The sequence below is a fragment of the Sciurus carolinensis genome, chromosome 14, assembly GCF_902686445.1.
Source record: "Sciurus carolinensis chromosome 14, mSciCar1.2, whole genome shotgun sequence".
Classification (NCBI taxonomy): domain Eukaryota; kingdom Metazoa; phylum Chordata; class Mammalia; order Rodentia; family Sciuridae; genus Sciurus; species Sciurus carolinensis.
In genome coordinates, this window is record NC_062226.1 from 79020713 (window position 1) to 79034126 (window position 13414).

Genomic DNA, 13414 nt, shown 5'->3' on the forward strand with positions numbered 1-13414 from the left:
GCCCCAGAGTAACTCTAGTCAGTTTTTCCTGCATGGTTTCTCAGTTAACTATAAACAGACAAAACCATTAAAGTGGTATGTAGAATTTTATAACCAGCCCATGGCACCAGGAATGAGTCTGACAGATATTAGCTTAAGATAAACCAGGTACATTCTGGCTAGAATGAAGTGACTTTTGTCCTGTTCAGTATGTATCTCCTTCTGATTCAGATTGTACAGATCCACTTAGTCTTGGTGCTACCCAGGACTACATTTATGTGAAAGCCCCCCAATAAATTGCTCTCTGTGAACCCTAGTTTGTTTGCCTCTTTTTCTTTGGTTTCCTGGCACCTTGGGAGGAAACCAAAGAGAAGCATAAAAGACTTTGCTTACAAATAAGTAGTAATGAAAACAAAAGATAATTTTTTTTTCTAGTGGTATATATGCCACTTGGGGATGTGTGATTCATGTTAGTATGTTTGTTCCTTTTGAATTGCTGTAGTTGTCTCCTAAAGTGATTTTAGGAATTGCTGAGCAAAGAAGAGCCTTTTTTCAGAAATGAAGCCTTGTCCTATTGAAGATCTAATGCCAGATTTACTGACTCAACTCAGTGCCTACATAGACCAATTCAGTGAGGACCCATTTGTGAAATCCCAATGGAGTCATTCTGGTTGGTCTAGTGAATTAAGTGTGGGATGCATCACATTCTGTTGTTCCTACTAATTCTTTTCTAAAAGGGAAGATTCTAAAGAGAGATGTTCTAAAAGAAATTCTCTGTATAATTGCGAGAGAACTAAGGAAACCAACACAAATGCTAGGTTGTTTTCCTAAAAACAAACCTGATCACATGACATTATTGTAATACTCCATGAAGCACCTGCACTGTTCTCTCTTACCACGAAGCCCTTCATATATTCCTTGCATGTCAAACTTTACTGATGCTTTAAGATTTAGAACAAAAGTTCTCTCTTTCATGAAGCATTCCCCGCATCCTTTGGGAGAAGACTTGGGGCTTTGAAAATGTATGTTTATATGCCTTTTAGTGTATTTGCTGGGCAACATTTAAATATACTTCCTGAAATTTCATCTTTCCCACTAAACTGTGACTGATTGAGGTTAGGAGTCATGTATTATTTGTCATTTTCTCTGCAGTGCCTAGAAAATGTCTAGCACAAAACAGATGCTAAATCAATGGTTGAAGACTGCATGAAAGGTACCCTCTCTTGAGCTCTGGTAAGAGAAAAAAACTTGTGAACAGATGAAAAGTGGAACTTAATTGGGGGAATTTAAAAGGGTTGATGTTTGCAATAAAATGTATGACTATAATGGCATGAACCCTCAAGAATACTATCAAGATGGAGTTCAGACATCTGAAGAATGCTACAATTAAAAAGTTAAAAGGATTGTTATAAGCTATGATTAATGCAATTATTGGGGCAGATGGCAAAGAGCTTCTGGAACATGGATTTGGGTTTTCTTCTGAGCTACAGAGACCCCACATGGTCAAGGGGAAAAACAGGATTATAAAACAGAGCTTGTCTGCTTTCAGCAAATTCAAGTCTCTGGGGTCAGAAGAAAGATAATCCAAGGTTTTGAAATGGATAGCTGATTGTAGAAGCGAAATCATAGTTTTGATGGGTCCTCCTTATTTTCTGCTCTTCATATCCAAGAAGAGTTTTTCTCCATGGCCAGTCTCTATGTCCCAGTATGTCCCCATTTCCCCAGATTCCTGAATAGCTGAAGTCTTCTTTTGTCCCTAAAGTTTCCTTTACCCAAGTAGTCTCTACACACAAACCAAAGTGAGGAAGATCTGATCGTGTCACTCCAATGTCAAAACCAGTCAAGGCTTTTCCATTTCACCCTTTGTTGTGACTGTTTGACCTGATACATCAGCCTCTCCAGCCATCACTTCTACCTGTCTCCTTCCACCTTCCTGTGCTTTCCAACTGGACTGGACTCCTTCCAGCTTTTCATACATGCAATGTATCCTTTCTTTGTCAATTTTTTGTCTATGTTGTGTTAATTCATTTAAAAAATGTATACATTGAGCCAGGTCCTGTGTTAAAAATTAGGGAGATATAAAGTACAACTCCCCTCCAAAATAATCCTGATTTTTATGGGGAAAGATGGTCATTAATCAAATAACCATTAAATAACCAAATAAATGATAGCACAACAGGGATAAGGAGAAATAAGATGCTACAAGAGTGCATGACCTTGCAAACCATGTCAAAGTCATCCCTGGTGTATCAGCTTTTTTCTTTCTCTTTCTAGATTTTTAAAAAATAAAATGTTTTGAGGGTGGGGGAAGGAAGGACAGTGGACTGAGACAGACATCATTACCCTATGTACATGTATGATTACACGAATGGTATGAATCTACATTGTGTACAACCATAAAAATGAAAAGTTGCACCCCATTTGTGTACAGTGAATCAAAATGCAGATGGTAAAAATAAAATAAAATCCCAAAATGTTTATATTTCTTTTAAGATTTGACACAGAAAAGGCTACATTTAAGTAACTACATTAAGTCTTCAGAGTACTTTCATTGCAGTTTTGGATCTCAAATCAAACAAATTCTCATATTCGTAAAGCCATACTTTTTTTTGTAATTTACTTTCATTTTTGCAAATCAGACCATGATAAAACCTGACAGAAGACACTCATATGAGACAGTTTCCTTTAGTGTTATATTGGTTGATCAATGCAGTAGACGTTATTGTTGTTGCTCTTTACATTGGGAGTTTTTATGATCTTAGCAGTATACAACTTGAAACTGAGACTACACTCAAAAATAAGTTTAGGATATGACATTAGAAAATATTGGGACTGAGTTGGGGAGATAGCTCAGTCGGTAGAGTGCTTGCCTTGCAAGCACGAGGCCCTGGGTTCAATCCTCAGCACCATAAAAAAAAAAAAGAAAAAATTGGGACTGGACAGTAAAACAACAACAACAACAACAAAAAGAAACAAGAAACAAACAAAAACAAACAAACCCACACAGGGTTGTGTGCTGCACAGAATTGGTGCCTTCACTGTCATAAGTCTTCTGTGTGACCCAACTTAAAAACCAGTCCTCCAAAGAAGATGAAGTCATTCTGGAAAAATACAGCAATTCCAGGACATACCATGGATTTTTGTTTAGCAGCCTGTGGCTATTTACTTTTCTTGGCTTAACGTTGGGGAAAGTGAGGCTACCCAGCCCAGAGTGACATTGAGCTCCAGACCTACTGCACCTGCAAAGCTATACTTCTCCAAAGAGAATCCACCTAGATGCAATCAGAGATCCAAAGGCAAACATGAAACCTATGAATAGCCAAATGTGAGCACTGTTTGACCCAGACAATCTTCACCATAACTATCATCCCAGACTTGTCCATTGAATAGTGCACTAATCATTAGGAAGGCTGTGGTTGCTATCACACCACAGGCATGGTAGAGTGGTTGAGCTCTTCTATAGCAGGGTAAGTAACAGCTGCCTCTATGAAAATCCACTGGCCTGTGAAAAATAACATGAGCTGCAACAGAAGCAATAGTAGTTTGTCTCCCACCCCACCCATCAATGCATTCTGAACATCTCAAACCTTCTAGAAATCTAGATAAATTTTTTAGTATAGCCTTGCAGGTGTAGTAGGTCTGGAGCCCAATGTCACTCTGGGCTGGGTGGCCTCACTTTCCCCATCTTTCAGCCAGGAAAAGTAAATAGCCACAGGCTGCCAGATGCCCAGATGTAGCCGCTCTATTAGCTTTTCACTGCTGTGACCCAAATACCTGACAAGGACTACATAAAAGAGAAAACGATTATTTTGATTCATGATTTTAGAAGTTTGGTCCGTGGTCAGCCCACTTCATTGTTCTGGGGCTGAACATCATGGCAGAAGGGCATGGCAGAGGAGTACTACTTCATTCAGGGAGGACAGGAAGCAGAGGAGAAGGGGTAGCAGGGATGATAGACTCTTCCAGGGCATGCCCCCAGTGACCCATCTCCTCCAGCCATGCCCCACTTGCCTACTGTGACCACCCCATTAGTCCATTCAAACTAGAATGAACTGACGAGGTTACAGCTCTCTCACTCTGATTATTTCACCTTTGAACATTCCTGCATTAACACAGGAGCTTTTGGGGGACACCTCATATCTAAACCATAACACCTGCTCTAGGGAGGAGGATGAATAGGCATTAACTAGGTGAAGAAAAAGAAGGAAAGGTATTTCCAACATATGGAACAAGATTTGCAAATCTTGTTTAATGAGGGAATCCTATAATAATGATGAACTGAGAGGAAGTTAGTGTGGCCAGAGTGGGTAGGCAGGGTTAAGTCAGATCATGTCAGACCTTGTTGTTTACGATAAGGAAGTTTTGTCTCTGTGCTAAAGGAGGTAGAGAGTCACCAGCTCATTTTAAGCAAGGGCAGCAGGATTAAATATTTTGAAGATTGTTTTGTCTGCAGCTGAAATTGTCAGAAGAAAACCCAAAAGGATGTAAGTAAAGGATTCTAAAGATGTGGGGGCAGAAATTTTTCAGTAAACCAGTCAACTGATTACTGGATTAGGATGATTGTGTAGGATACAGAGAATAGTGGGTTGATTTGAGAGGTACTTGGGAGGTGAAGTTGATAAGGCATGCTGGTGGTTTAGACTGGAGATGGGAGGAAGAAGAGCTTGGAATGAAAACTCTGAGATGTCTGACTAGGTAACTGGATGACTGGTGGAGATAGTCACTGGAAAGGACACTGCGGAAGGAGAACAGATTGGGTGATGAGATTGATGTTGGGCAGGATCTGAGGAGCCCCTGAGTTGCCCCTGAGCTGTGCAAGGGGAGAAGTCAAAAGTGCAACAGGACCCTCTATTTTGGAGACCAGAGGGGAAGTTGAGGCTGGAGGCACAAGTTTTTGAGATATTATCCAAAGTCATAATCCGGTCAGGGACTTTGATGCAATTGCTTTGAAAGAGAATATGGAGTGTGAACAAGAGAGGGCATAGGCTCAAGTCCTGAGGAAAGTTAGCATTAAATGGAGGATTATGGGAGAACTTGAGGTCCTAGTTGGAGGGAGAGAAGATACCAACTGTGCCCTCTGACTAAACTACTGCTTCCTTTTGTCTCTGCCTGGCTGATATACTCACAAATTCTTCAGATTTTGACTGAAACACCTCTTGTTCCAGGACAGTCTTCTACAATGACTTAGTGTTCCACAAAACTGGTTGGCTGCTTTTAAAATGTGCTTCCATCACATCAGACTTGCCCATTTTAGTACAATTCGTTCTGCTTTATGCTATGTCTTTGCCCATTGCCTATCTTTCCTGCCAGAACCTCAGATCCCAGACAGTAAGAACCATGCTTGTCTATACCCCCATTACCTAGGGAGGTTCATGACTGAGTATGCTAGTCCATGGTCAAGTTGAAGAAAAGTGTTCTGGTTTGCTCTTAGGTCATTCTTGATTTGAGCTGAGGTAAATGGTCCACAGTCTCTGATCTGAAAGCCTGGGAATCAGAATTTATGTTTCAGAATTTAGAGGTTTGGGTTGTGTTAATAGTAATAGAAAGCATTGTAATGTATCTGTCCCTCTCACTCTGTCATTATCAATGGCTGAATTTTTTTAAAGAATGATGATAGTAACATGGCTTAATTTCTATCTCACTTCAGAGTTTCACCAATACCACATTTCATCCTTACATCAGTTCTGTGAAGTAGGTACTGCCTTCATTCTACGGACAGGGTCATGATCTCTGAGTTCATAAACTACTGAGCCATATCTTGAAAGTGTTTTTAGACCTGTCTAATATCCTCTACCTAACCCTAGATAGCCTTCTCAGTTTTGAGGTGATAGCTCTCAGGCATTTGTATAACTTCTGTGTTAGCACATCGGTTTATAAAAATCAACACATGAGCTTGGACAAGTCACTTAATGGTCAACATTGCTTTATTTGTGCTTATAATATTTGTTAAATTAATAAACCTTTATATCAAGTTTTTTTAATCAATAAAATGATAGTGTCAAACTGGGATCCATAACTTTTATTTTTGGTACTAACCATATCAAAAATTAAAATTGAAAAATTAGGAAAAAAATTAAGTTTGTTACCAATAATGTATTTATTATATGCTAATACATAAATAATTATGAAATATAACTATTTTCTCAAGATAAAAATAAGTGAAATGACATTAGTTCACATTTTTCCAAATATCTTTCGTGTCTGAATTAATAGAAGATAGTTCTATTTTCATGTCTTCTCTTGTGTTTAATCTGATGTTCCATATTGTTAAAATATATGAAGAAACATAGACATCATATATAGTTGGAAAAAGGGAGAAATATTTTAGTGACATCTCAGATAATAATAATTGTGGAGATTATTCTTAGAAATGATACTAGAACTCAAGAAATGAGTTTCTTTAAAGTTAGTTGTTTATGGAATCTGAAATCATATTAGTGAACATTTCTCATTCTGTTACATTAAAATTCACTAGTCTGTCTTTCATTTTGAATGAATCTTTTCCCCATATATGATTTTGAATATTTTGCAATGTTCATTTGGAAAATACTGTTTTACTGAATTATGTGAATCTTCCAGATATTGATAAAGTTAGTGATACAAGACCAAAAAGTCATTATATCACTGATTTTTAGAATAATTCTTTAAGCATTAGGGAGTTATAAAGCGAGTAGTAGAATATCCAAATTTTCTAAAATGTGGGTTTTCACTTAAAAACTCAGATTTTATCCTTGGCAATTAATACTGCCATTTGTTTTAGTGGGAATGATTGGCTCACTTAGCTCATTTTTGGTAAAATATCTGCTGGTACTCCAGGCAGAGTAACCATAGTATGACTGTAAGCCATCCTTTTAAGTTAAAAATGTTGTTTCATGGCAAAAGTTTCTGGTGCAGATTGCAATTCAAATGATTACACATGTGATCTATGAGACAACTGTCATACAGCAAAAGTACTTAATATTTCCCATTTTGTTACATAGAACATTAAAATGATGTGTACTCCACAGTTGATATTTAATAAAAATAATTTTTATTGCTTCATCAAGGATTCTTACAATAAACCCTCTCTTCCTTCCCTCACCCAGGCTTATTTAGTAGTGTGATCCCATGCCTTGATTTTTGCTAAAATTTTAACAAGTTTTATCACCATTATCTTTCACCATCAGTGTAAAGTCAACATAATGAACAAGGAAAATAACATCTTAGAATTACTATGTACATGTTTTTGACCTTTTCAGCCCCCCTGAAATGATCTCAGGGACCTCTAGATGTCGTCAGACAACACTTTGAGAGCCACTGGACAAACATCAAACTGTCCATAAGATTTGAATTGTGTTTCTCCACCTCCTAGTGATGATTTTGGATGAGAAGATGGTAAATGACCAACTAGGTCAGACTTGATTTCATCGTGTAGGACTGATGATGTTTCTAGAATGTACCCACATGAACAACCAAGCCCAATTCATTCACATCTCTTTCCTTTCTCTTTTAAAATGTCATTGTTCTTACATGAAAACCAAAAGCTGTGTATTGGTGGAGATGGCTAAGCTTCCCCCATTGCTTCTTCTTCCTAGGCAGTCTCTCTTGCATTAGATATGACCATAAGACCAAATTAACAACTATGTGAGTGGAAGGGTGCATTACCTTCAGGTACATTACCATAAAATATTCTGCATCTTTTTCCTCCCGCTGGCTAGATGTAGATCAGGACAAAGGCCAATAAAATGGTGAAAAGAATCCTGGAATGACCAAATGGAGGTGAGCTGACTGTATTCTGAACATGCCTGAGCACTGGTCAGCAAGTGAGCAAGAAGTAAATTTCTATTGTTTTGAAATCACATGTTTAGGTCTATTATAGCAATTAGTTTACCTTCACACTGACTTGAATAATAACCTTTTAATTAGAATTCACAGTGATTCCTCTTCCTTGATGACATGTAAATTGAAACTACTAAAGGCTAACATCATTAATGACCTCCATCCATAGAGATATTCTGGAAAGGACATTCCTTTCTAAATTTATGACAGATTATCCTTCTATCCATTCAGCAGAGGATCTATTTCCAAATTAATGGGTAATGCAAGGAGTAATGAGGAACAAATATTTGTACCTTAACTATTTGGGGGATTTAATATTGCATCATTACTTTACATATGTTCCCAAACTAAAATGACTAGCTTTGGATACCCATGGGTGTAGACAGGGCATTAGGCAGGAAATTGGAAATGTATTCCATGAAAGATACAATGAGAAAAGTAATTGAAGATAAAGTATTATAAATAGGATGACTCAGAAGCTTGAAAACTGCTTTCAAATAATGGATATAGTTTTTCAAGGGGAAAGTAATTGAGTAGGTTCCAAATTTAAAACCTATGGGGAATTGGTTCTTCCCCTAATTACTGATCTTTCTCCTTGGTTTGTGAATCTGAAGCTAATTCCCCCTAGTGTCAGTTGGATAGAGATGCAATTACAAAAATAATGGATGTGATCCAGGACGTTATTAAACCTTTTTTTTTTTCTTTTTGGGTTTGCTCTTATTTGTATTCAGTGCAAGTCAGCATTCTAAGCAAATAACTGACTGTTTTCATAAACATTATAATATACCATGGCTTATGCAATATGGTCCATGGAACATTCAATGACATTGCTTCCATTGATTCTGCAATGGTCATTTCCTATCTTAACTATCTGTAGTGATCAATTTTATGATTATTTCAGCATTTTTTGAAGACAATAACTGAATGAAGTTACCATTAGGCTGCTTTGTAAGAAAAATGTCCAAGCACACTTATGCATTAATTCAACAAATATGTACTGAGTCTGTACTATGTGCTAGATCCTGGAGATACAATGACATTTATGCAACTCTGGTTTTAAAGGAGCTCATAATGCACTCAGGAGCTAACACTGTGATTGTCAACTGGAATAGCTTATGGAGCAGTGACAAACAACCCTCCCAACTCTCAATGGCTTAATGCAACCAAAATTTATTTCATGTTCATATTTTATATCCCAGTAAAGTCAGCAGGGGGTCTCTACTCCTCAAGTGCCAAGGAACCCATGCTTTTAGAGGCCCATTGTGCAGTATCCTCATAGAATCTCTCTGACTGGGGCAGGACCATAGTAATTGCACACTGATTTTTAAAAGCTTCTCTGTTCAGAAGTGACAATTATCATTCTTGCTCACATATTATTGACTGAAGAAAGCCTAGAGACTTCAGGAAGTGTGGAAGGTCCAATCCTGAAGGGACAAATGGGGTGCTTGTGGACAGCCACATGAAAACCATAGGAATACAAAACATAGGAATACATAACTATGTGCAGAGAAGTGAATAGACCATTCTGGCTCTAGGAGGTGATACAATAGGAAGTGTTATTGTGAAGGTTTGCACAGGATGCTGATCAACACTAAGGTGGACTAGGTCTCCAATTAAGAGACTGGATCCAGTGGGCATCGCCTTAACAATTTCATCCCTAAACACACTTCCTCAAGCCCCTGGGACTTGCTCGGGGAGAGTATTATAGACTAGGGAGTCATCATGCACAGAGGCACAGACACAACAGAGACAAGACCATTGGAAGAAGAAAATGGCAAAGCTTGTAGTTTGTTCCCTGGAAGAGGAATTTTTACTCATGCATAAATTAATTGCCATTTTAAAAGCAAGTGAGCCAGTGTTCCACTTCTAAAGCACTCTGGGTTTCTACTCCCCTGTCCTCTTGCCTTGCTGCTTTGATGAGCTCAGACCACCAGCTGTGCGAGGCTTCTACACTGTGGATAAATGTCCACAAGGGGCAACAATCAGGCCACCAACCTAATTTTCACGTGTGATTCAAGTCCAAACTTTAACCTTTCTCCAGAGGAGTAGATAATGCATTAACACCTCAAACCATTCGACCAGCTCCCAGGGCACTGTAGTATCTGTCGTTTCCTAGGCCTAAGCCTATCTCCCACTTGCTTTTGATAATCACATCCTGGGAAATTATTTCAAAGAGGTGGGAGGGGGTGTGGAGAGAGAGATGAGAAAGTGTTCCTCATAGAAGTGGAACTAGTTTTTTTTCTGGGTATACCTTGCATCCAGTGTTTTAAGATCATAAGGTGATTGGTTTTGGATTCCCAAGGTACTGGTTTTTTTCTGGGTATACCTTGCATCCAGTGTTTTAAGATCATAAGGTGATTGGATTTGGATTCCCAAGGTACTGGGGTCTCCCCCTGCTCCTAAATGTGCCTCCAGGAACCCTCTGAATTATTAGGCTGTTGCTGATGCATAAATTGCTGGGGTGTGGCAGCAGCACAGCTACATGGTGGGAGCTGCAGATCCTTGGTCATATCTCTTAAATCGAAGTCTAGCATTTATGTGAAGAAAACTTACTGTCTGATTGGGGAATGTTCACTTATATCAGAACTGAACTGATCAAACTGAAGCAGATGGCAGGCCTTGTCTTTGCCCCTCGAGCACCTGCCCTGGCTAACTCACAAAGACAGTCGATGTCTGCAGCTCAAAGGAGCAATCTGGGGATGCTACTGAATATTTCATACAACATGAGGAGGAAGTTTTTTTTTTTTCAACAACTTGTGGTGATTAAATTAAATGAATCCCTGCATATATATTTTATTCCTTGCTGCACATTTACTTTCTCAAAATGAAAAAGATGATTAATAACAACTCTGGACCCTTTCATTGTGCCCACTTGGGATATAAATAGCTTTCTACCTGTGCTGGTTGTTACCAGTTACATGTGGCTATTTAAATTTAATTAAAATGAAGTAATTTTAAAAAGTCAGCTTCTGCAGTCACATTCACATGCTCAACAGTCACCAGGGGCTAGTGGCTGTCATTTTGGACATTTACATCATTCTGTAACATTCTATTGGGCAGTGCTGATTTAGACCATTGCGTGAGGAAAGTAATCCAAGGAGTTTGTAAGACAGTACCCTGTGGGGGAAGAAGAAAATGCCAGAACTCCCAATTTTTGTATTTAATTCTAGTAAGTAGACTTTGAGAGTAAGCTTACAAGCAAGAAATGTACTAGGGAGTTCTCCCAGGAGCAACAGCTGCATAAACTGGAGTAAAATGGTGGAGGAAGGATTGGGGGAGAAGGAGATGTTGGGCTATGATACTGTCACAACAGACACCTCCACTGGCTCACAGGGAACTCTGAGGGCAGGAAAGCTTTTCAGAACCTCCTGACTTGCCCAGAGGATGCTAGTCCTTTTTCCTCCTCTAAGGGACAAGCATTATATTGCAGGCTACTCTTGGATGAGGTGTGACCTTGGGCAAGGAGAATGTCACTAGCAGTTGGGGGAAATGTGTCTTTCCATCTTGAAGTGGTAAGTCAGAATGCCTGTGCCATTTGGTGTCTTTGTATTTGTTTTAGGATGTTCAAAACTGATTAGTGTCCTGGAAAATGAATTTAACTTATAAGTGAATACAGGTACACATGGTGGGATTTGTGCTAAGTGTGCTTTAATGATCAGAATTCAAAAGCTTGGAAATCGACTGGTCCAGACTTTGGATTGAAAGTCAGATTTTTACATTGGAATGGTTGAAATATTCTTTATAAATGGTGGCCAGCTGCTCTAATACAGCAACAGACTTAACTTGTTCAGAATAGCCTTTTTTCTTTCTTTTTAAAAATCATATGCAAATAACTTTAGCTGTGGCCTGCTGCTGTTGACTGTAGTCCTGACCTCTTACTGCTGTCTTAGCTCAGTGATTTCACATATTTGCATGTCCTGTTTGAACCCCTAGTCTGCACAGCATTAAAAAGAGAGAATTAACAACAAATTTAGTTTTGCAGATCTAAATTAGCTTTATTTGGGATTAGAATTGGGCATCAGTCTGGATAAAAAATGGTTCAGAATGCTCTGCCCTATCACACTTATAGTTTGTGTGGATAGAGGGAGAAAAGAAAGTGATAGAAGGTAGAGGTGAGGTGTGGAGATGGTGCCCACAGCCTAGGCTAAACAGTGGGTTGCCTGTGGTGACTGAGACTGTTGTGATTGGCTGAGACTTGGCTACATGGTACAATAGTAGGTTATTGTCTATTTATCAGCTTAGATTACAGTTGATGATGTATGGAGAAACATTTAGTCCAATCTTAAAATATATGCAGAGGCAGCTTTAGGCCAAGCTTAAGTCATCTCAACAATGGGAATAGTGTCTAACACTGAAAGCCATAAAGAAAAAAGAAAAAGGGGGGGGGGAGAAGGGGGAACTCAGGGTCAAGGAATGAGAACGAACAGGAATAAAATGTGTGGAATTGGACACTGTTTTTAAAATTTAGTTCATACATAATCATTCTCCTTGGTGGATAAAGAAGCAAAGCTGGAGGAAGACAAACAACAAAAACCATCCTAGCATATTAAAGACCCAGGTCCATCTCTTGAGAAGGAGGGACCTAAGATTTATTCAGCATCTATTTACATTATATATAGAAGGCACTTGAATGTGTGGTTCTCATACATAAATGTCATTAGATTTTCCTAAGTACCGACCATGATAGACTAAATACTTTTCTCTCCCCATGGCCAAATTCATATTTTGAAACCCTTATCCCCAGTGTGATTGTATTAGTACTTGTTCTCAAGAGATGTTGAGCATATAGTTCAACGTTGGAGATGTGGGTGAAATCTCTTGGTTTCTATACCTTGGCACTCATTTAAAAGTGTTGTGGGTCAAAAGAAGCACATCTGGGGCCAGTCAATTTCTAAGGGAGCAGGACCCTAATCTGAGAAAATTCATAGCATTTTTGTTAAGTAGGCTCCCTGTAGACTGGGACCACTACCCAACTTTAGGAAGGCAGAAGCTCAGGTGTGGAAAATTGGGAGCCATTCATATCCTTTCCCTTTAGAGAATGCTATAATCATCATTTTTTTTTTTTTTTTGTCACTATAACCAAAGTACCTGACAAGAACAACTTAGATGAGGTAAAGTTTATACTGGGCTCATGGTTTCAAAGGTTCAGTTTATGGTTGGCTGACTCCATTTCTCTGGGCCTGAGGTGAGTCAGAACATCATGTTGGAAGGGTGTGGTGGAGAAAAGCTGCTGGGAAGCAGAGAGCAAGGTTAGGCGACAGTGACAGAGACAGTCCAAGTGCATGCCCCTAGTGACCTACTTCCTCCAGCCATGCCCCACCTGCTTACAGTTACCACCCAGTAGTTCATTCGAATTATAAATCCATCAAAGGAATCAATCCACTGATAAGGTTAAAAGATCTCATAATCCAATCGTTTACCCTGTGAACTCTGCAGCATTGCCTAACACATGAGCGCTTTGGGAGACAATTTTAGATCCAAACCATAACAGATGCTTACCATAAGGACATTCATTGAGAGACTGACCTGGACTTGTGACATACTAGAGAGTTGGTCATTAGGGCAACTCTGAGCAGAGGAGGCCTGAGCCCCTCATTTCCAAAGTCAACAGGAGTTC

General features: G+C 39.0%; 1 pseudogene; it reads right to left on the bottom strand.

Moving 5' to 3' along the window:
- Positions 1-3020: 3020 nt before the first annotated feature.
- LOC124964155 (transmembrane protein 50A-like) overlaps positions 3021-13414 on the bottom strand; it is a 178560-nt pseudogene continuing 168166 nt past the window's right edge.